The 20,611-nt window shown below is 44.7% G+C and overlaps 1 protein-coding gene across 1 annotated transcript in view; it reads left to right on the forward strand.

Annotated features, from left to right (window-relative positions):
• PREP (prolyl endopeptidase) overlaps nucleotides 1-20,611 on the forward strand; it is a 721,276-nt gene that overhangs the window by 337,510 nt on the left and 363,155 nt on the right. The gene's annotated exons all lie outside the window — the stretch shown is intronic.

Consider the following 20,611-nt stretch of genomic DNA (forward strand, 5'->3'; position numbering starts at 1 on the left):
TATAATGTCAGATATTATTATGTGTGTATGAAAGTTAAGACTAAAAATAAGGGATCCTTATTAACAAACAGTCAACAAATCCCACTAGAGGGATGTAAACGGACTAGAGTTGGCGATAAATCACAATGTTAGCCAATATTATCAAAAAGCACAAAAGCAAAATGTTGATTGATGTCTTTTGATTTCTCTTGTCAAATGGTTTATTTCACTTAGAGACTTTTTTTTTTAAATAATTTGTTAAAAAACCACAAATACCAGAATGCCTAGCAACTAAAAACAGGCTGTGATGTAACATCTAACACTGAGATTGCTTAAAATGTGTAACAAAAAACTTGAGAAAGTGATCGTGAGCAAGGTGCTAGGAGCACTGAAACGCGTAGATCGTGTTGTTTTCATTGCTGAAGAGATCTAAATAAATCAATTTGTGGAACTCAGAGGGAGTGCGTCCATTACTTTCGTCCAAGCGGCGGAGGAGTGTTAAATAATTAACGGGGACCGCACCCACACTGAGCGCTCAATGGCCGGTAAACTGGGAACCGGCGTGTGAAGATATATATATATATATATATATATATATATATATATATATATATATATATATATATATATCTATCTATATATATATATATATATATATATATATATATATATATATATATATATATATATATATATATATATATATATATATATATATATATATATATATATATATATATATATATATATATATATATATATATATATATATATATATATATATATATATATATATATATATATATATACATATACATATACACACACACCAAGGCCTCTGGGAGGCCAAAATGTTATGCTGTCCGTTGCAGAATAAATTATTACTCACGGAAAAACTGGGTCTCCTGTTTCTTGGCGGTGCCGCGGTGGGATTGAGCCTGCTGCATTGTTCGTAAGAAACCTGTGTGGAAATATATATATATATACGAGCCCCCGTATCTTAGAGTATTTAATTCACGAGTTTTACGCAGCGCTGCATCTCGATCACTGTAATTCGACAATCTCGCAATTATAGGACGTGGTCTAGCCCCTGGTATCGGGCGGTGGGCATGCTCCACAGTGAAGATCTCTGAGAATATGTCTCGCCCCACTAAGTCTATAAGGAGCCACTCCACAAAAAGTTCCATGTTGTCGATATTGGTTGTTTCTGCATGAGCGGGCTTCTAAATCCTCTGCCTTTGCCTGTAGTGTGAGGAGTTTCTTGTCCATCTTTTTATGCACTCTGGTCATCGTGGCCTTCTCGTCTTCAGCTTCTGAGACACTGCTCTCAACAGCATCAAGGCGTTTAGAATGTTTAACAAGTCTCTCCGACATCCGGTCCATACGAAAATTTAGTGTGTCAATTTTACTGTCTATTTTTGTTAGGCTGTGTTGCATATCCGCCACGATTTGTTTAGAGTATGCATTCCCATTCGTCTCTGGGTCATAAATCGTGGGTTCCAATCCGGCTGCACCACCCTCGTGGGGTTTGGGTGTCTTGCGAAAGTCAAAATGCAGTTTGGATCTGTCTTGTCTATTTTACTCATCTCCGCGAGCAAGTAAGTATGTAAACGGCAAACTGCTCAGCGGAGTACTCCAGGTATCAGTTGGTACCTATCCCTCACCGGTTCTCCACTCATTGATTACAGATGACTCTGGCCCATCACCGGGGTTTGCGAAGCCCAGCAGACAATCCCCTCAATCGATCCACCCAGTCCATTCAGAGCATTTGGTCGAGCACTCCTCCAGTAGCACTCTCTTATATGAGGTTTCAGTGACACATTGTGCACATAGAGAGGCAAACAGAGGATTGGAGAGGGGACCAGGTAGGACTAGGGCTATGAGACTAGTGAGCCACACCTTTGTTGAATGTGAAATATCAATAGTGTGTTGTTGCAGTGCTCTTGTGTCACCTCTGGGTGGCAGGGGTGTTGGATGTATGTTTTTGCGGATGGGTGTCATTTGAAGTTTTCATGCCACAGGTGGAGGCAAGGTACATAGTAACATGTGCGATCTCATACTGTGCCGCTATCTTGGAAGTAAGGCCTCCGGCAACTGCATTTATTCAATGCAGTTTGGGGTGTGAAGAGTAAATGCAACGAATTTAGGAAATTAATATAATATAGGTTTCCAGTGATGTTTTGTTCTACAGAAACAATTAAGAAAGTATACCCTTCATGTGTCCCGTGGTTCACATATAAAAAATAGCGGTTAGTCCTAGAAAGTTTTTCAAGAAATTTAACAGGTCAATATTCCTGCATCACACAGTTGAACTCTTTAAGCAGCTGTGGTATAAATAATTGGGCATGATGAGTTTTGCAGTTCTTCTCAATCGGCGGAGAAGGTTAATTATTCCTGGCATATGGTAATCAGCAGACGTTAAAAAAATCAACCTTTGGGTGTCAATCATCTTTTCATATCATTTACCTCAATTATCTCCATGACGGGAATTGACTTAATTAGATGATGTCAAAAATAGTTCTGCTGTTGCATTAAAGCTATTTCATTAGACTAAAATGTTTCAGTATGTGATAAATGACAACATGGACATTGGCAGTTAAAAATGGACGTTCATTGAGCGAAGTTAATGAAGATGAATGACTTTGGAGTGAGGCTATTGGGAAAGGAGCACAGCAGATGTATTAAGACGCTCTTGATAAATACATTAAATAGAAAATAAACATATGATCCTGATGCACAACTGATGCAATCCTTCATCATAGATTTTTTTATCCCCAGAACTAAAACAGAAGTAAAAGGTGTAAGCACCGGCTGAAATATGAATTTGTGAAAGTACTGTTTAACATTATCACTCTAATATCTCATAACGGATGTAATGATTTTTCACATTAATTGGTAATGGCTTTTCTATAATTCTTGCTGACAAAGCAGCCTTTGTAGTAGGGTGAGTAAAATACACTTCTTTTTCCCTGACATTTCAGTCTGTAAATGTCAAGCAGCTTAAGTGATCTATGGATCTGGAAGCTTTTTTTTCTTCAAGGGAACCTGAAAGAGGTCACTGGGTTCAAGCCTGATTTGCATCACTGAAGTAGCACAGCCATATAGTGTCAAGTAACATTTACCATGGCCCAGAGGATGAATCCGTTTAATTAGAGGCTAGGCAGTTTCATGAATGAATGATCTATTTCAGAATTCACTTTTCTTTATTTCTTTTCATCACACTGATCGCAGATTCGATAGTAACTGAATAGTGATGGATACATTTGGTCTGTTATATTTGTTTGGGCTTTTGCAAATTGTAATCAATCTCAGTACAATTTTAGATCAATCTCTTGTTTGTTGGACCATTTGTGCTTGCCAAATTTAGTTTACATTCTTCAAGCAAACTTGGATTTTGAGGTTGACTGATATGTTTCCACCCAAAATTATTTCTGAGTTATTCAGATGGCTATTGTGCTATTCCATAGCACAAAAAATCTTTACCATTTCAAACAATATTGGAAAGGCACAAAGGGCCTTACTTAGTTTGTTGGATATCTGCCAAAAAGTGACAGATGTTCTGTTCACTTTGTTTAGGTTATTTAGAGGGCCTATACACTCTAAATGTGGTAGACTGGTCATCTACCACTTTTTTGGCAAATGTCCCATATCTGCCAAATTCTCAATTTGCAGGACTATTTTACCAACCTAACCTGTTCTCTAACTTCCTCTAAAGAGCTCTTTAAAATAGTGGATTCGCTGTGCTCTCTCCAGGTACCTGATCCTGTGGTTGCCTCACAGGAGCTATGTAACAATATATCAGATTTCTTCTATAACAAAATAGATGATATCTACATAGCTCTACAATCACAGAGGAACTCCTTGAGTTCTGAGGACACTTCTCGAATTAATCTGCTTGAATCCTGGAGCAGAGACACCCCCCTGGCCCTTGAACATTTCCCTGCCCTTTCTTTGGAGGGACTTAATAGCCTGTTGGACACATTGAAATCGTCTTCCCCACTTGATCCAGTTCCTTTGAAACAACTAAAGAACTGTAGGGATATCATTCTTCCTCCGATGCTGGAAGTAATGAATGGAGCCTTGGAGCAAGGCATTTTTCCTTCACTTTGGAAGAAAGCCATTGTAAAGCCGCTACTGAAAAAGACCACCTTAGACCCCGGAGTACTGAAAAACTTCAGACCCATCTCTCTTCTGCCGGCCCCTGCCAAGATGTTGGAGACCCATTTGAACCTTCATCTTTCTAACTTCCTTGATGCTTCAGGTTTCCTGGACGGGTCCCAACATGGCTTTAGAAAGCTACATAGCACGGAGTCTGCCTTGACTAAAGTCATGGATAACATCCGCAGAAAAGTAGATTTGGGTCAAACCACCGTGCTGGTACTGCTGGACCTTACAGCGGCATTCGACACCCCGTCTCCCCTCACTTTAACATCTAGGTTAAGGGAGGCAGGGGTTGAAGGACCGGCCCTCAGTCTCCTGAGCTCCTTTTTACACCAACGAGAGCAGCGTGTCATGCTAGGTGAATACCTCTCCCCTGCTAAGTCTTTGCAATGTGGGGTGCCACAGGGGTCGGCATTGAGCCCGACCCTGTTCAATATCTACGTGGCCCCCCTTGCAAGACTAGTAAGATCTCAGGGGATGGAGGTAGTGTCGTATGCCGACGACACGCAGATTATGGTATCCCTGACCCACTCTGTTAATGAAGCCGCGTCAAACTTTAGGGCCTGCATGCAACTTGTTGCAGAGTGGATGGTCTCCAACTCCCTAAAGTTGAACGGGGATAAGACAGAGGTCATGGTCTTTGGCAAAGATCAGGGCATATGGTCAGATGAGTGGTGGCCTCCCTCTTTAGGCATCTGCCCCACACCTACACAATCTGCCAGGAACCTTGGTGTCATCTTTGACACCCAACTCTCGATGGAGCTTCAGGTCAACAGAACGGTGGCTACCTGTTGGGGCGTCATCAAGACCCTGAAAAGGATCGTCCATTATCTTTCCCCTCAGGCACGGAAACAGGTGGTGATCGCCCTTGTTGGTTCAAGACTCGATTATTGTAATTCACTTTACGCCGGGGCCAACAAGGGCCTTCTACAGCGCCTGCAGGTTATACAAAATGCGGCAGCACGTTTTGCCCTTGCCCTGCCTTGGTTGTCATCTATGACCTTGGCAAGGAAGAATCTCCATTGGCTCCCTATTCCCTCAAGGATCACGTTCAAACTTCTCTGTCTAACATATAAGGCTTTAACTGCAGGTTCGGCTGATGCCCTTGGATCCCTACTGACTAGATATGTTCCGAACAGATGTCTACGCTCCAGTGAGCTCAACCAATTGGTAACCCCTCGAGCCAAGAAGGCTAGATGGGGGAGCAAAGCTTTTTCCATACTGGCACCCCAGATGTGGAATTCACTCCCCCTGGAGATTAAGTCACTGCCTTCTCTTGACCTTTTCAGGAAGTCACTGAAAACTTGGCTTTTTATCAAAGCATACCAGTAAGCTCTGTTTCTGATTCTGACAGTCTGATATTTGATTTAGGCGCCTTGACGCCCATTGGGCATAGCTGCGCAATACAAATGCCATTTCATTCATTCATTCATAGAGTTAGTGTGAAATGGTGCAGCCTGTATTGTAGGGAACTGTTTTTGAAGTTACGATTTTTCCTCATCAGACAATAAATCTGGGTTTCTAAAGCACGGCTAATCACGTGTGAGGGTATAAAGGGGGTGATAGTACTGCTGCTGATGCTTAGCCGAACATCATTGAGTCATTCCAGTCAGAAGAATGAGGTCCGTAAGTAAAGAGGGAGGTTGTTCCAGGACTTTTCTGCGACGTAGGAGAAGGAATGTCCCCCACTGTTGCTGCGGTGAATGTGGGAGGTGTAGGTGAGACAGAGCGAGGCAGAGTGCAGGTATCTGGAGGGATAGTGGAAGTACAGCCAGTTGGTTCATGTACTCTGGTCCTTGGTTGCGGAGGGCTTTTAAGGCGTGGGTTAGCATCTTGAACTGGCATTTCTTTTGAATGGGGGAACCAGTGGAGCTTTCTGAGGTGGCTGGGTGATGTGCATCCACTTGGGGATGTCTAGGATGAGTCTTGCTGCTGTGTTCTCAATCATCTGCAGTCTCTTAAGACGATGCAAGGTGATTCCTGCATAGAGTGTGTTGCCATAGTCCAGTCGGCTGGTGACCAGGGCCTTTGTGATGGTGCACTTGATGTTGATGGGGAGCCATCTGAAAATCTTGTGGAGGGTAAGGACGCAGGCGGATGAGACTGAGTTGATTTGTTTTTTTCATGTTGAGCTTGCTGTCCAGAATGATGCCGATTTTGCCTGTAAGGTCGTTTGGTGTTGGTGCGGGTCCTAGTTCGGAGGGCCACCAGGAGTCATCTCATTTGGAGGTGTTTCCAAAGATCAGCACTTCTGTCTTGTCTGTGTTGAGTTGTAGGCAGTTGTTCCTCATCCATTTGGCAATTTTCGTCATGCATCTGCAGAAGTTTGTCAATGTTGTTGAGGGGTCTGCTTATAAGGAGATGATGAGCTGTCTGTCTTCAGCGTAGGATATGATGTTGAGTCCATGTGATCTTACGACTTTGGCCAGGGAAGTTATGTAAGTGTTGAACAGGTTCAGGCTGAGGGATGAGACTTGAGGAACGCCCCAGATGTTGTTCTTAGGTTCCGAGGTATAGGCGGGATGCAGATTCTCTGTGTTCTGCCTGTAAGGAAGGAGGCAATCCATTGGAGGGTGTCTCCTTGTATTCTGATGTTATGGAGCCTTCTGATCAGGGTGCGGTGTGATACTGTGGCGAACACTGCTAGACGGTCGAGAAGGATCAGAGTCGACATTTTACCTTCATTGAGGACTGATCTTGTGTTGATTGTGGTTGCAGTCAGGCCGGTTTTGGTGCTGTGGTTAGTGCGGAATATGGATTGGAACGTGTCCAGAAGGTCGTGGTTCTCCAGGTGTTCTGTAAGTTGGCGGTTGATGGTTTTCTCGAGGATTTTGGTTTGGAATGGGAGCAGGGAGATATTGCGGTAGTTCTTGAGATTGTAGCGGTTGGCAAATGGTTTCTTGAGTAGGTGCTTGACTTCTGCTTGCTTCCATTCCTTGGGGAAAGTGCCCATGGTGGTTGATGCATTGAGGATGGAGGTGAGCTCACTGCTGATTGTCTTGCTCATGAGGTTGAAGATGTGGTGGGTCACAGGTCCGTGGGTGCTTTTGAGTGGATGGAGATCATGATGGTTGTGGTGTCTTGCATGGTGAGCTGATCCTAGGTGGTGATCAGGTGGTTATGTTTTTCCTTTGTGAGACCAAGAAAGCTGAGGCGGTTGGTGTCTTGGGGATCAAAGTTTCTGTAAATGGAGATCTTGTTGTGGAAGAAATCCACCAGGGAGATAGAGTTCTTGTGACGGAATGGTGACGTTTCCGGTGATTGAGGGGCTGGAGAACTCTCTGACCATGTTGAAGAGCTCATTGCTGTAGTTTGAGCTTGCTTTGATGCAGTCAGCCAGGGCATTTCTTTTTTTGCAGTTGGTGGTATTAGTTTAGAGTTGCTTTGAAGGTTATTTGGTTCATGGGCTGAATGCTAGTGCAGCAATCCAAAAAGATGATGGACATAATGCTGAACCGTGTCAAGTATTCAGCCCCAGTCACGAGATCTGGGTTAAATCCATAGTTTTTCTGCTCACCATGCCACCCCAGTTTAGACCCAGCCATATGCAAATCAGTGTTGACTGTGCTCCCCATGGGAACAGTCTAGCCCAAACTGCCTGGCCAGTTCCTCCCTGGACCAGAAAACAAGCATCCTGGAATTACCCCTCATCAGCCAGGCAAGCTTGAATCGAGTGTCAGACCTGGGTTAAATCCATTGTTTTTTTGCTAGTGGCACCATTACCTTTCGAGTCATTTGCAGATGCGCTTCTAAGTTCCGTCATGTACCAACTTGCTTGCTTGGAGGATCTTTTGGGTTTTGTGGATTTCCAGGCGTGCTGCGTGGCTTGTGGGTGGTGCTGTGGGTTCATAATATGGTGAAGTGGACGATGGCATGGTCGGTCCAGGTGAGCTCGGTGACATGGCTATACTTGATTCTTTGTATTGAAGCTTTATTTCGATATAAAACATATCATAAAAGCAGTACATTACATCAGTAAAAAACAATTTAACAATACACAATATAAAATGTCCTACAGGATCAACAGTGAGATTTAAAAGAATGCATTATTGGGCAATTTTATAAAAGACAATACAGGCAGAGAGCACATTACTGGATCAACAACTTCTTTGCAGATCTTATTCGCCAAGCCCAGCCTAGGTATTTTGCCATACAGCAGGCAAAAAAAGGTCGGGCATCTGTACGCAATATGCGTAAGGCTTCCAAATGTGATCTTGTTCCCAAGCTCCTACATAAAGGCTTTAACCATCTCGATCTAGGCACCGCATAAGCTGTGCACTCAAACAACAGATGGGCAACGGACTCAACCCTTGAGTCACAGAAGGGACAATATGGTACAGTTTGTAGTGGTGGTTTCCAGGTGGAAGTTAACAGCCCTAAGGGGAGTACCCTCACCCTGAATTTGAAGTACAGTGATCTGTCACCCGAGTTATGGATTAAATCCAGATAGGGTTCCCTATAGGGGAGCTCCTTAACTAACAGAAACTGGGCAACAGATTTACAATGCTTTGGATTGCACATTCTCTCGTTGTCCACCCATGACCAATAAGCCTTCTTTAGCAGTTGTTTTGACGGTGATGATTTATTGACCCAAGCGTCTCCTAACCCCAACTCATAGAGAAGCCGCTTAACCTCCCTGAGCCAGGTTACCTTATAACAGCCCGAGAGGGACAAAAGTTCACTTAGGGCATCTGCGTAGCTACACAGTTCAGGGACATTCCATATCCTGGCCCATAATAAAAGGGGACGTAGTTTTGCTTGCTCACATATTGGGCGAGTGCCTGCATCTAGCAAGAGGGGGATTGTAGGGGTGCTGTGGGGTAGCCTCATAAGATCTTTGTGAAAGTTATTTTCGAGGTGGGCCAAGGTGTCAACTCTCTGAATACCCCACAGTTCTGCGCCGTACAGTGCTGCACTCACGACCCTTGCCCTGTAAATGTCTAATAGTGCCCCAATAGGTTTTATAGATGAGGCACGTTGTTCTTTAAGCAGGGCACCTGCGACCCTCTTATGAGTCAGAAACACCTTTTGGTGGTGTGCCTTCCAACTCATAGTGTCGCAGAGACGTATGCCCAGGTAGTCAAATTCTTTGACTCTTTCAAGTGGAACAGAGTCTAGAGCAGGAGGGGCAACAGATTTCTTGGGGGGGTTAAGGACAAGGAATTTGGTCTTGCCTATATTTATAGCCAGGCCCTTAGTATCACAAAAAGCCTTGAAACTAGAAAGCAACTTTTGGATGCCTGCTGGTGATTTTGAGATTAGAAGGGTGTCGTCCGCAAATAGGAGCGTCGGAACTTTCCTTCCAGCCAGGGAAGGTGCATCTGATGGATGTTGAAGGAGATGCTCCACCACTCCGTTAACGTAAAGAGAGAACAGAGTGGGGGCGAGCACAAACCCATGGCGGACGCCCCTATCTACAGGGATACAAGATGTTTTTTCCCCCTGGACGCCCCATCTAATCTGGGCAAAATTGCTTTCATGGAATTTTATAAGCAAAGCCAGCAAGTAAGGGGGTAAACCTATCCCATCGAGGACATTCCACAATAGGGCTCGTGGGACCAGGTCGAAGGCTGTTCGCAAGTCTATAAAGACTAGATACAAACTGCCCCCTCCCAGCACCACCACTTTCCAATATATCATTTGAAGGCGAAATGTCTGCTCGATGGTGCCTGTCCCTGTTCTAAAACCTGCTTGAAAATCTGACAGGATCTGGTTTTCTTCAGCCCACTGCAAAATCCTACCTAGTACTACTTTGCCCGCAACCTTTTGAGTTGAGTCCAGCAGACTGATAGGGCGATAGTTGGCTGGGTCGTCCCTACAGCCTTTCTTAAAAATAGGGACGACTTCAGCGCCCCTCCATGAATCAGGGAGAGGACCTCCCAGCAAGGCCTCATTTAAGAGTGAAGCAATTAATCTGCTCCACAATAAAGGGTAGTTCTTCAGCAAGTCACCCGGAATCCCATCAGGGCCTGCAGCCTTATTGGGTACGATACACCTGATTGCCCTTTCTACTTCCTGACTGGTGAAGGGGCCGTCGATATTTGGAAAGTCAACTGTGGGACTGGGCAAAGGACCCAGTCTTAGATCAGGTGCCCCCAGTGGAGCAGAATATAGCTTGGAGAAGTGGGCAAACCAGATGTCACCAGGGATATTACAAGTTATCTGTTGATCAAGAGGCTTGTCCCTAGCTCTCAGCAAATCCCAAAACCCCTTGAAATCTTTCCTAGTACTTGCCTCTACTAGCTCCCACCAAAAGTTGAATTTGTGAGCCTCCTTTGCCTCGGCCACAGTTTTTTTGTAGAGTTTCCTTGCGATTCTAATATTAACTGGGTCCTTGTTTTTTACTGCAGAGATAAGTTCCCCCTTAGCAGCTCGACATTTGGAGGAATACCACTTGTCCCTAGCCTTAGAAACACCTTTCGGTACAACCCTCGCACTGGATTGGGGAATGATAAACAATTCGCTCAGTGCCACTATAGTCTCTGTGAATATTGGTAAGACCTTTTTACTGGGACTTAAGGCGTCAAGCCGTGGCTCCACCACTGACAAGATGGTCCCGGCTTGCGCCATCCTTGCTTCGTCCGCTGCTGCTTTTGCCCACTTTAGGCGCCTGCCACAGTTTGAGGGAACAAGTTCATGGGATGATTTCCACTTGTGGGCAGTCTTGTCTTGGTTCCCAACCTGCCAAGGAGGAGTAAGGGTTAAGGAAAGAGGATTGTGGTCACTATCACAAGACACAATGACCTCCATGTCTTGATGGAATGACCAAAGATTATAATTCAGCATGATGTAGTCAATTCTGGAGGTGTGACCCGTCCTGTTATACGTATGCGCACCCATAGAATCTGATTTGGATCGACCATTTGTTGGTCTCAGGTTGTGTTCTATGCAAAGAGCATTGATGTCTATCGCACTTTGCGTCCATTTGGGAATCGGGTCTAGGGACAGGATAGGGATACCTCTCCTTGTATCCTCTTCAAAGGTGTCCAAAATGTCTTCCCTAGCCAATGGCTCAAAACAGCAGTTGACGTCGCCTGCAAGAAGAACATAAGAATCGATGTTGCAAGCAGCTAGATCGCTGCTTAGTCCTGTTGAGGTTAGACATGATGCCCCGCCCCTGGCGCCCCTCAAATAAAGATTAAAGACTTCTAACTTCCTTCCCCCTTGGCAGTGTATAGTTATCCTCTGGAGGTCAGGAGATTGAGTGGTCCTTTGACTTACACTTAAACCTAGTCCAATGCTGACCCATATAAGAAGGCCGCCAGACGGGCGACCTTTGCATCCATGTTGTTGGGAAGCTGGGACAAAGTAGGTTGAAAAGCCTACTCTGTGCCTGGGTTCTTGGCACCAGGTTTCCTGTAGGAGGCAGATGTTATAGGGTTCTAAGAAAGCGTTCCATTCAGGGATTTCAAAGTTACGGGCAAGCCCTGCCACATTCCAGCTTAAAATCTTTAGCAAAGGTTCACCTGGGGTAGTCTGCTTAGGAAGATAGATAGGTGTAGGCGGATTGGTCACAGCCGCTCTAGATGGCCTTGGTGGTGGGTCAATCTGGTGGTAATTAGGAGCCATAACTACACCGGACAGCTTACTATCTAATAATGCAGTCTGAATGGGTGACAGGGGAATCATACAGGGTGAATCCAGCCGTTCTTCCATGACTTGAAGATCTAAAATGCTTGGAGCAATCAACCCCCCCTCAATAAACAAACTATGTGGTGTTCCTACTAGACCTACTGGAGGGTCAAGAACTAAAGGTTCAATTAACAAACGGGGAGATTCTACGAGCCCTAGGACCTGTGGTGGAGGTGCTTTTCCCATTAATTGGTGAACAGGTTGCCTAGCGAGTCAATCTACCTCCTCCAGGCCACCAAACCTATTTGAGGTTGGAAGGCCGTTCCAATGTGAGAGGAAATCCTTTTGGTTGTTAGGATGACTCTTCCATGAGTGGTGATGTACCACTGACCAGTCATCCACCTGGATATGTCTGGGGCTTGGTGGATAAAAGAAGGACAGCGGCCTAGGTATGACAAAAGACCCTTCACTGCTGGGCCAAGAACAGATGTGCTGTACCGTGTGTGGATCCTCAAAAGTCACCACTATACAGTCCCCAGGACTGGTTTTCTTTGAGGGGCCCACCCAGGGAGTTCTACGAACCATTAGGACTCTACTTCTCCGGCCATTGGGGATTGGTCTGTTCACATTAAGCCAATGCATTATCTTGTTCTTCAGAGACCAGTGGTTCTCGTGCTGACCATTACCAATCTGGGGGACGCCCGTCAACACAACCACATAATCATTGGCCTCTGGAGGAAGATCAATGTAGCCCCCTCTAAAATTGTTCTTAACAAGAGGGCCCTGAACAGGCTGATAAGCCACTTCACTAGGAGGGGGTCTAGGAGGGACTCCGGGATTAGGGTTTACTGATTGGTGCGGGAAAGCACGCTTGGGAGCCTTAGGTTTGGTGACAGCAGAAGTTTGATCCACAGCCACGGTCCTCGGTTTGGGAACCGGCCGTACAGAGGCTGGTACTGGGGGGGGGGGGTTGCTGAGCTTGAGATGTAGGAGCTAATGGTGTTGGATCAGCTACAGGGAGACCCTGATTTTCAAGACTTCTCAGGCTGAGAGTGGCCAGAGCAATAATGCTCTTTTCCATCTCGAGCAAGTTGTTTTCAATCCGTGAGAGTCTGAGGTCGAGGGGGGAAAGAAGTTTTTTGAGGGTTTCCCAAACTAACCCTATAAATTCCCCTTCATTCTTTCCCAACCCCTCTACCTGTAAGCCCTCATCCTCAAGAGTGGTGGTGGATGGAGCAGTGGCTGTCCCCTCTCCCCCTCCCTCCCTTAGTGGCTGTTTCTTAGGGGTACGCTCTCCTTTTGCGTTAGATACCGGGCCACTAGTTAATGCCAGATGTTGTGAGACCGCAATTTTTGCCTTCTTGCGAGAGAAGGCAGAGCGGGAATGGCGTTTTCTTTTAGGTTGTTTGCCACTAGTCGCGTTAGAAAATGCCGGGGTGGGTGGGTTAAAACTAGCATCCTGATTGCAAGAAGCAGCTGGTAGGTTCGCTTCGTCTGCTTTGGATAGTTGCTCTAAGGGCGGGGAAAGGAGGGAGGGAATCGGGGTCTGGTGAACATCAACCTGCGTGACTACACAATGGGGAATGGCAGGACGCTCCGGGGTAACCGCAGTGGCTATGTGGCCTAGGGAGGATTTTTTAGAAATTGCAATGACCTGGGACAGTCTTCTAACAGCTACCAATTCTAGGGAGACCCGAGTTTGGAGTTTAGAAATTTCTTGGTCTATAGCTAGATTGGTACGGGTAATGAAGTCATCCATGGGGCCACTGATTGGTGGGCCACCATTGGCAGCCTACTCCGGGTTAACCTGGTACACATAACTTTAGTACAAGAGGGCAATCGCCAATCTAGCAGTGGAAATGGGATAATAAGATAAGTTTACCTATTTAGGCTCAGTAGAGGGTAATCGAGAAAAAATGGCGAAAGAGGGTGGCCCAGTCCAGACCGCTCAGTCCTCGAACGGCCTCAAACGGCCCGCTCTTAGCCCGGTCTTCGCCCCGAGCTGCGTCCCGCGCTGCGGGAGTTAGAGGCTATATTATAGGGCCGTGATGGGCAGCGGGCGGGCCAGCAGGGAGAGCGGACCGGATGCTGGTATCCCTGGTCTCGCAGGGACTCCTGGTTGATGGAGTCCCCGCACGCTCTCAGCCCCGCCGAGCCCCTCGCCCTTACTGCCTTGCTGATCCTCCTCCTTGAATGAAGAAGCGATACCCCACACACTCCTGGGCGAAGCGGCACCCGCGGAGCGGGTGCGGCAAGAAGTGGAGTAAGTTGCCTTGTGCAGGTACGCCTGTGAGTTCGCCTGTGCTGCGCCGCCTCCGTAGGTTCAGTAGATTGGTGTCCCCATTCTATCACTGGCTATGAAGACCAGGTCACGTTTGTGTCCTGCGATGTTGGTGGGATTGGGCACCGGTTGTGTGGAGCCGATGTTGCTCATGCTTTCGAGGAGGTTGGCTGTGTTGGTGTCATTGGGGCATCGAGGTGGAAATTGAGGTCACCGAGGAAGATGTAGTTTTCGGAATCAGTGGCGAACAGGGTGAATAAATCTGGAATGGCAGTGCGTGATCCTCAGGTTCTGTAGGCAATGGTGCCTTTGATGGTGGTTTTGCTGTCAATTCTGATCTAGAAGTTGAGGTGCTCCATGATTGGGGTGAAACATCTGCGGTGGTGATGCAGTGAATGGTCTTTTTGTGAATGATGGTGATTTTGCCTCTGGGCTTGTTGGTGCGGTCTTTGTGTGCCATCTTGTAGCTTTTTTTGCGCTTTGCATCGTCCCTAATCATTAAAAATGTAAGTAAAACATTTGTCCCACTTGCTGTATTTTCTCGTTTCCTTTCACATTCTCGGTCACAAGTTCACTCCAAGCTTGAAGTCTTCAGTAGGTCAAAGTCAATATGCAACATGAGTGCAGGAAAGCCAAGCAGAACTTGTCCCCATCCTGCCACTCAGTCTGGCAAAAATTTGCAAGGGCACAACTTGAAGTGTTCAGCTTCTTCTGACTCCGAACCAGTCCTCCTTTTGGTCCCAGTGTTTCCTGAATTTCCTGGGCCATTATTGAGCCCATAGCAAATAGTAACCTTCAGGGAGGGCATACTGCAAATTTTGCATACTGCACATTTTCCAGACTGGGTCTATCTAGTGTGCCTTCGGGATCCACTTCTGCAGCATGTTGTCCCCTGACTGCCCCCTCGGGTTCCATTTCTGGATCCATTTTGATGCCAGTCTAGTATTCCCTCTCACACACCAGAGTCCATTCAAGTTCATTCCATGTCTGCGTGGACACTGCCAGTGATGTTACTGGATCACATCTTAATGCTGGTTTCAACCTCAATCTGACATTGACCCCCACTAGGTATATGTTGTGCTACAAAATAACCAAGTTGCAACATTGTCAGAGGATAGAGACAGTCTTCATCTCCAACTCTGTTGTGGTCCAGGACATGCCTAATTTCCCTCACAACACTGATAATGACAAGGGGGCAGACAATTTGCTCCACCCTCATTACATTGATGCAGGACTGCACTTTGGCTTTTGCAGAAATGCCAGTGGGCTAGATTCCTCATAAGAGGCATAGCTGAACTCATCACCTCGTCCACCAACAGAAGAAAGTGCCTCATATGCTGTAGTATTTCGTAAAAGGGGCAGAGATCCTAGACTTTCAGCTGCCTACTCTGGAAACCAAAGCCAAAGTATTTACTGAATTTCCCAACTTCATCTGAACCACTGACACCATTTGATACCCTTACAAACATTCTTATGGCAACTTGGTGTATGCCATGATCAGCCACCCTCTGGCAAAATGACACAGATCTGCCCCATTATAATCCTAACTTTTTCACGAAACACTTAACTCCTGAAAGCCTCGTGGAGCACGCATCCACAAGTAAAGTCAATCCAAAAGCTTTTCCTCCAAACACCATGTTTGGAATCAAAATGCATTGTTGCTTTTGGCAAGAAAATATGGTGAGGAAGACAACGGTGCGGCTGGTAATCTTTTGTCTTATTTGTAATCTAATACTTATTGACGGATTTGTTCAAAGTCAGTAGGTTGGATACCTCACCTCAGGTAGGTTTGATCCACCAAATGAATATCATTATTCTTTTTTATTGGAGCAACAATAGCTGTTCGCTTGTGTTCAGAAGAGCTTAAAACATCACTGTTTGCACCCGGAAGCCATGATCTTCGCTCATCTAATGCTTCTTTTTATGAACATGACCTTTGGGAGCTGACTGCTTTGATTGCTCATAACCTCACTGAACATGTATAAATGTTTTAAAGAGCTGCTAAACAAACTGTGCATACCGGACTTGATACCAGGAATATACTGTGTCTTATATGTGTTCTAATATGGTTCTGCAGTGGCATGCCTGGATGTTTGTACCACAGACTTTTCTGGTGACTTCCAAGGACCGCTTTTAGATATGCTGTTTATTAGCCAATGCCTTTGTGGTGAAGAGTCTAACTCCGGATTCGAGAGATTTAGCCATTATAGGGCCAGCAACAATATCAAAAGAAATACCTACAAATGACCACCGTTTTTTTCTCTTTTCGAGGAAGGTGATTGGGAAGAGAAATATAGTGTCAGCTCAGTATTTAATAAAAAGATTTTTTTAAAAGCCCAATATATTTCTCAGGATGCCACTGTAGCTTGCACCATCCATTGTCCATGGCAGGTCCTTTAAAGTTTGAACTTCAAATTCAGCATACTCCTTGTTATGTCCTGTATTTGTTGGGCTTAATATAATTTTTAGTACTGTAGGCCAGGCTCCACATACATCTACTTCAGTAGCAGCTAAAGTCCAAATAGAGTCTGTTTTCGTCAGCCAAAATGATGTCCTCTGCTTCAGTCAGAAGTATATATTTTTTTGTTGTGCTAGAAAGTTCTGCTAAATATGAGAGGCGTACCGTTTTGAGCGTCTTGACTTTGGTCATCTATTTGGGAGTGAAGGCTTACCTTGACCAACTGACTCTTCCTGGTTGCTCAGAGAAAGATTCCTTTACATCATCCTCCTTGAATTGAGACTAGTGAGGTTGGCAATAAACCTGTTTCTACTCTAGGTTCAGGGATGTCCTGTTCAAATTGCTACATTACTAGAATGGTATATCAAAAGAAGAAAAGAAGGAAAGGAAGAGTGGGTTGAGAAAATATGGCAACAAGGCGATCCTGCACTTAAACTGGGCCATAGCCAATTTAACTATCAGCAGTTTATATAAGAAGGAACAGCAAAACGAAGAATGACTGGCAGAGCTGATCTTCCTGAGTCAATCGCAAATGGGAGAACAGTTAACTCATTCTAGAACTGATTTTCCAATTTTAGAGAGTCATAAATAGATCTCTTTACTCCCTGTTACAAAAATAAATGTCATCTGTTCATGGCAGTTCTGTTGTTGGTTACTGGTAGGCCCAGCCTGGCTCACAGAACATAGTGCACTGTCCTCCTAAATTTCAGTTGGGCATCACCTCTGAGTTTACCAATTAGAGGTGATCCATTTTCTCAAAATCAGCAATTGCCTTCATCCGAACCCTAAAACTCTTCTATTGACTAGAATATTACCAAAGGTACATAAATTGCTCTTCTACATGTTACTCGGTAAACAGATGGTATACCAGACCCTCTGAATTGCCTACAGCCACATAAAAGCCTATAGACCATTCAATGCAATGCTAGTTATTCTCTGGCATGCGATTTTTTTAATCCAGTGTAAAATTCACATGGCTAGACCTGACCCACAAACGGTTCTCTAGTTCTGCTTAATATTACCTATGAAGAAACATCAAACTTTGAGCATTGTGATGTAGTGCTCTTTAAAGAGGTGTGTCTACATCAGCAGCCTTGGGGTGGTTCTGTAGGATACAGAATGTTGTTCCTGTTCCTGAGTAAATCAATGTAAAAGGCTTGCAGCCTTGTTTTTTCTTTTTTTTCTTGTTCTTGGTCTGCAGTCTGATGATGTGCCGAGAATCATCAGATACGGTGAGCCTGTCTGCAAGATAATCGGGTTGCTGGCTTTGTAAATGATGCAGCTGGTTTTGAAGATGGTACAAGCTGGCAAGTGGAGAGGAGCTCCTTTAGGATCGGGATAATGTGAACCTGTTACTTCTGGCCCTGGATGAGATGTTCATTGGCATGTAGGATGCCATTAAGGCATGGCAGCCTGGAGCCTGGGAGGCCATTGAGTTGGGTGTTACCACCACCCAGGTGCGAGAGTACAATGGCTTGAACACCCGTTCTGAAGTCACTTTCTGGTAGAAACGGTTTCATAAAGCTCCACATAGCTTTGTAGCATAAAAATAAAATCTTTCCTCAAACTCTAGTACTTCAAAATGACAACAGTAAAAACAAATCTGACGGGGGTTGATTGGGTGAGGAACATAATGTGCTCCGCTTTCACAATTGTTCCTGCGTTATATTTGTTGTCCTACCAGGGTTCATACTAACGAAGGAGTACAGCTGTCTAAATGTGTATTTGTTCCTTTTGTACAAAAAAATGCAACTTTGTTTACCAAAATGAACACAGGGCAACTGTTGAGGGCAGGGTCTTCATACAGGAGCCTGGAGCCACCGAGGTAGGAGGTATGTTCTTTATTTGTGGTTATGCCCTTAGGCTACAGTGACAGCCATTAGGTCTAGGCCTGTTGGAGATTGAGTGATCGTAGATATTTGTTCTTGTACTTAATATGCAAGGAAATTGATTTTCTTTGATTTGTTGCTTGTAGGAAAGTGAGGGGTGTAGTATCCTATGTTGGCCCCATTCCCTGTATGTTCGGGCTGGTGTCAGTAATGCTGAGAAGGAATGATGTTATAAAATGTTAGTGTGTGATGTTGAGTAGAAACTAGGGGACAGGAATGGTTGGAGTGCGAATGAGCCCTGACAGGATCTACATTCTGTAGCTGAAACCTGTAGAAGATGTTTTATAGGCTAATATTTTAGTGAAGCATTAACAATGTGCAGAATGCAGTTTCACACTTGATTACACATATATATGTTGATATGGTCCTATTGATTCTGAAACAAATTCTCAATGATGTGTAGAAATGTGGTTTCTTGCTATGGGTTAATAAGGCCACAAATTGGGTACAAAGGCGATCTTTCCTAAAATGGAAGTCATCCCTGTCACTCATGTTTCTCTTGCCCCCCCTCGCTACCTCCGGCCCCCACCGCCCTCACTCCCACTTCTCTCCTCGCAGATTCTGCAGCACAGTGTCAAGCTGAGATGTACTAGTTTATTTTCACTGTTATTTTTGTTCTGCTCTCAATGAACTCTCTCCGGCTCAGTCACAACTCGCAACATCACCAAGGTCCTTCCGTTTGTTCACTGCATCCTATTAATTCGTATATCAGGTTATTGTTAATGTATCTAGTTTTGTTCTAGCATCTCTGAATGGCATTAGCATAGAGGGTGATGAATAATTATTCATGCAGTGGGATAGTGCTTAGCTGTTCAGGCATTATGATGTTTATTTTTCATGTGCTCTGATTTACTGGTGAAATGCTAAGTTTGCTCACACCACAGCGAGTCTGCAGATCTTGTAATTTCATATGCAAAAATAATGTATAAAAACCCTCAGTTTTGGGGGTGAGCAAGAAGACTTTCCTGTTCTACTAGGGATGCTGTCCATTACTCTCTCAAATTTGCTGCCCACTTAGGACTTAGAATAATTTCGGATTTTGCATTTCTGAATAAACTTTACATTGAAAACCTTCATGGTTTTGACTCTATCACCTATTTTAAATCTGTAATAAAACCCTTTCACTTATATTTAATCTAGAACTGAGTTTTTAATGGGGCTTATTTACTTAATAAACTGTATTCTTTATGTTGATACTTTGAGGTTCCTTAACCTCTTCGATGCTCATGACGGAACGGTTCCATCATGAGCGCCGGTTGGGCTGTGCTTATGACGGAACCGTTCCGTCATGGGCCCGTTCGCTCAATAGAACCTTCAGCACAGCGTGAAAATTCGCGCCGCGCTGAAGGAGTTAGACCCATTGCTTCATGACATTGAGGTTTAACATCATCTCTGATCCAGTGAGATGCTGGCATTCTGATTGAGGTCAATTTTGGAGGTGTCTAAAAATGTTGAGGTACTCCGCGTCCACAAACCTAAAAGCCTAACATGAAATAAATAACTTACCTCCTACCTGATTGGCTCCAGCCTGTTAATCAAGACCCTGCCCTCTAACTTCAACAGAAACGTATTTAGGGTTCAAGTTTTTTTTTTGCCAGAACTGTGCCTTGAATGAAAAATGAGAACATGGGAAAACACTGCTACTGGGAAAGCAGGGCATATGCAATAAACATATCTCATATTAATGAAGCCCCTCTCTCATATTAATGAAGCCCCTCAAGGGAGCAAGAGCTACTGAAGCACAGGTTGACCAGCTCTCTGTATGCGGATGAGTGGGGGACAAGATTGGGCCCTTGCACATGCAGATGCTGATCCTGACAAAGAGTCTACAGCCTGTTTTGTCAAAATTATCCAGTTAACCGGGCTTGACTTTGAGATGTTGATTTTAAGCCCTTGCTACAGGATATAGATTAGGTGGAAGGTGCACAGATAAGAAACAGAATAGGCAGAACTGCGTTATACATCTTCAGGTGATGTACTACCAAAGGATACAGTGGGGTGAAGACTAAACAGAAGTAACCAGGATCAACTGGGAAGAAGTAATGTGCTTGGGACAGAGAAGAGAGATGGTCATTAGCAGTAGACAGTGATGTGCATTGCCAGTGATGGGACATGTGTTTCCAAATCACGTGTGCTGTAATGATATTAGGGCTTGACAAAGGGCCTGTGGGGCAGTGCTGGACATTGAGGGTGTCATTCTTGGCAAGCGTCTGACTAATTGCCAATGTGATTCGTCAAACATTAAAGGCCCCTTGGCAATTTGTAATTGTT

The sequence above is a fragment of the Lissotriton vulgaris genome, chromosome 6 (genome assembly GCF_964263255.1).
Source record: "Lissotriton vulgaris chromosome 6, aLisVul1.2, whole genome shotgun sequence".
NCBI lineage: Eukaryota > Metazoa > Chordata > Amphibia > Caudata > Salamandridae > Lissotriton > Lissotriton vulgaris.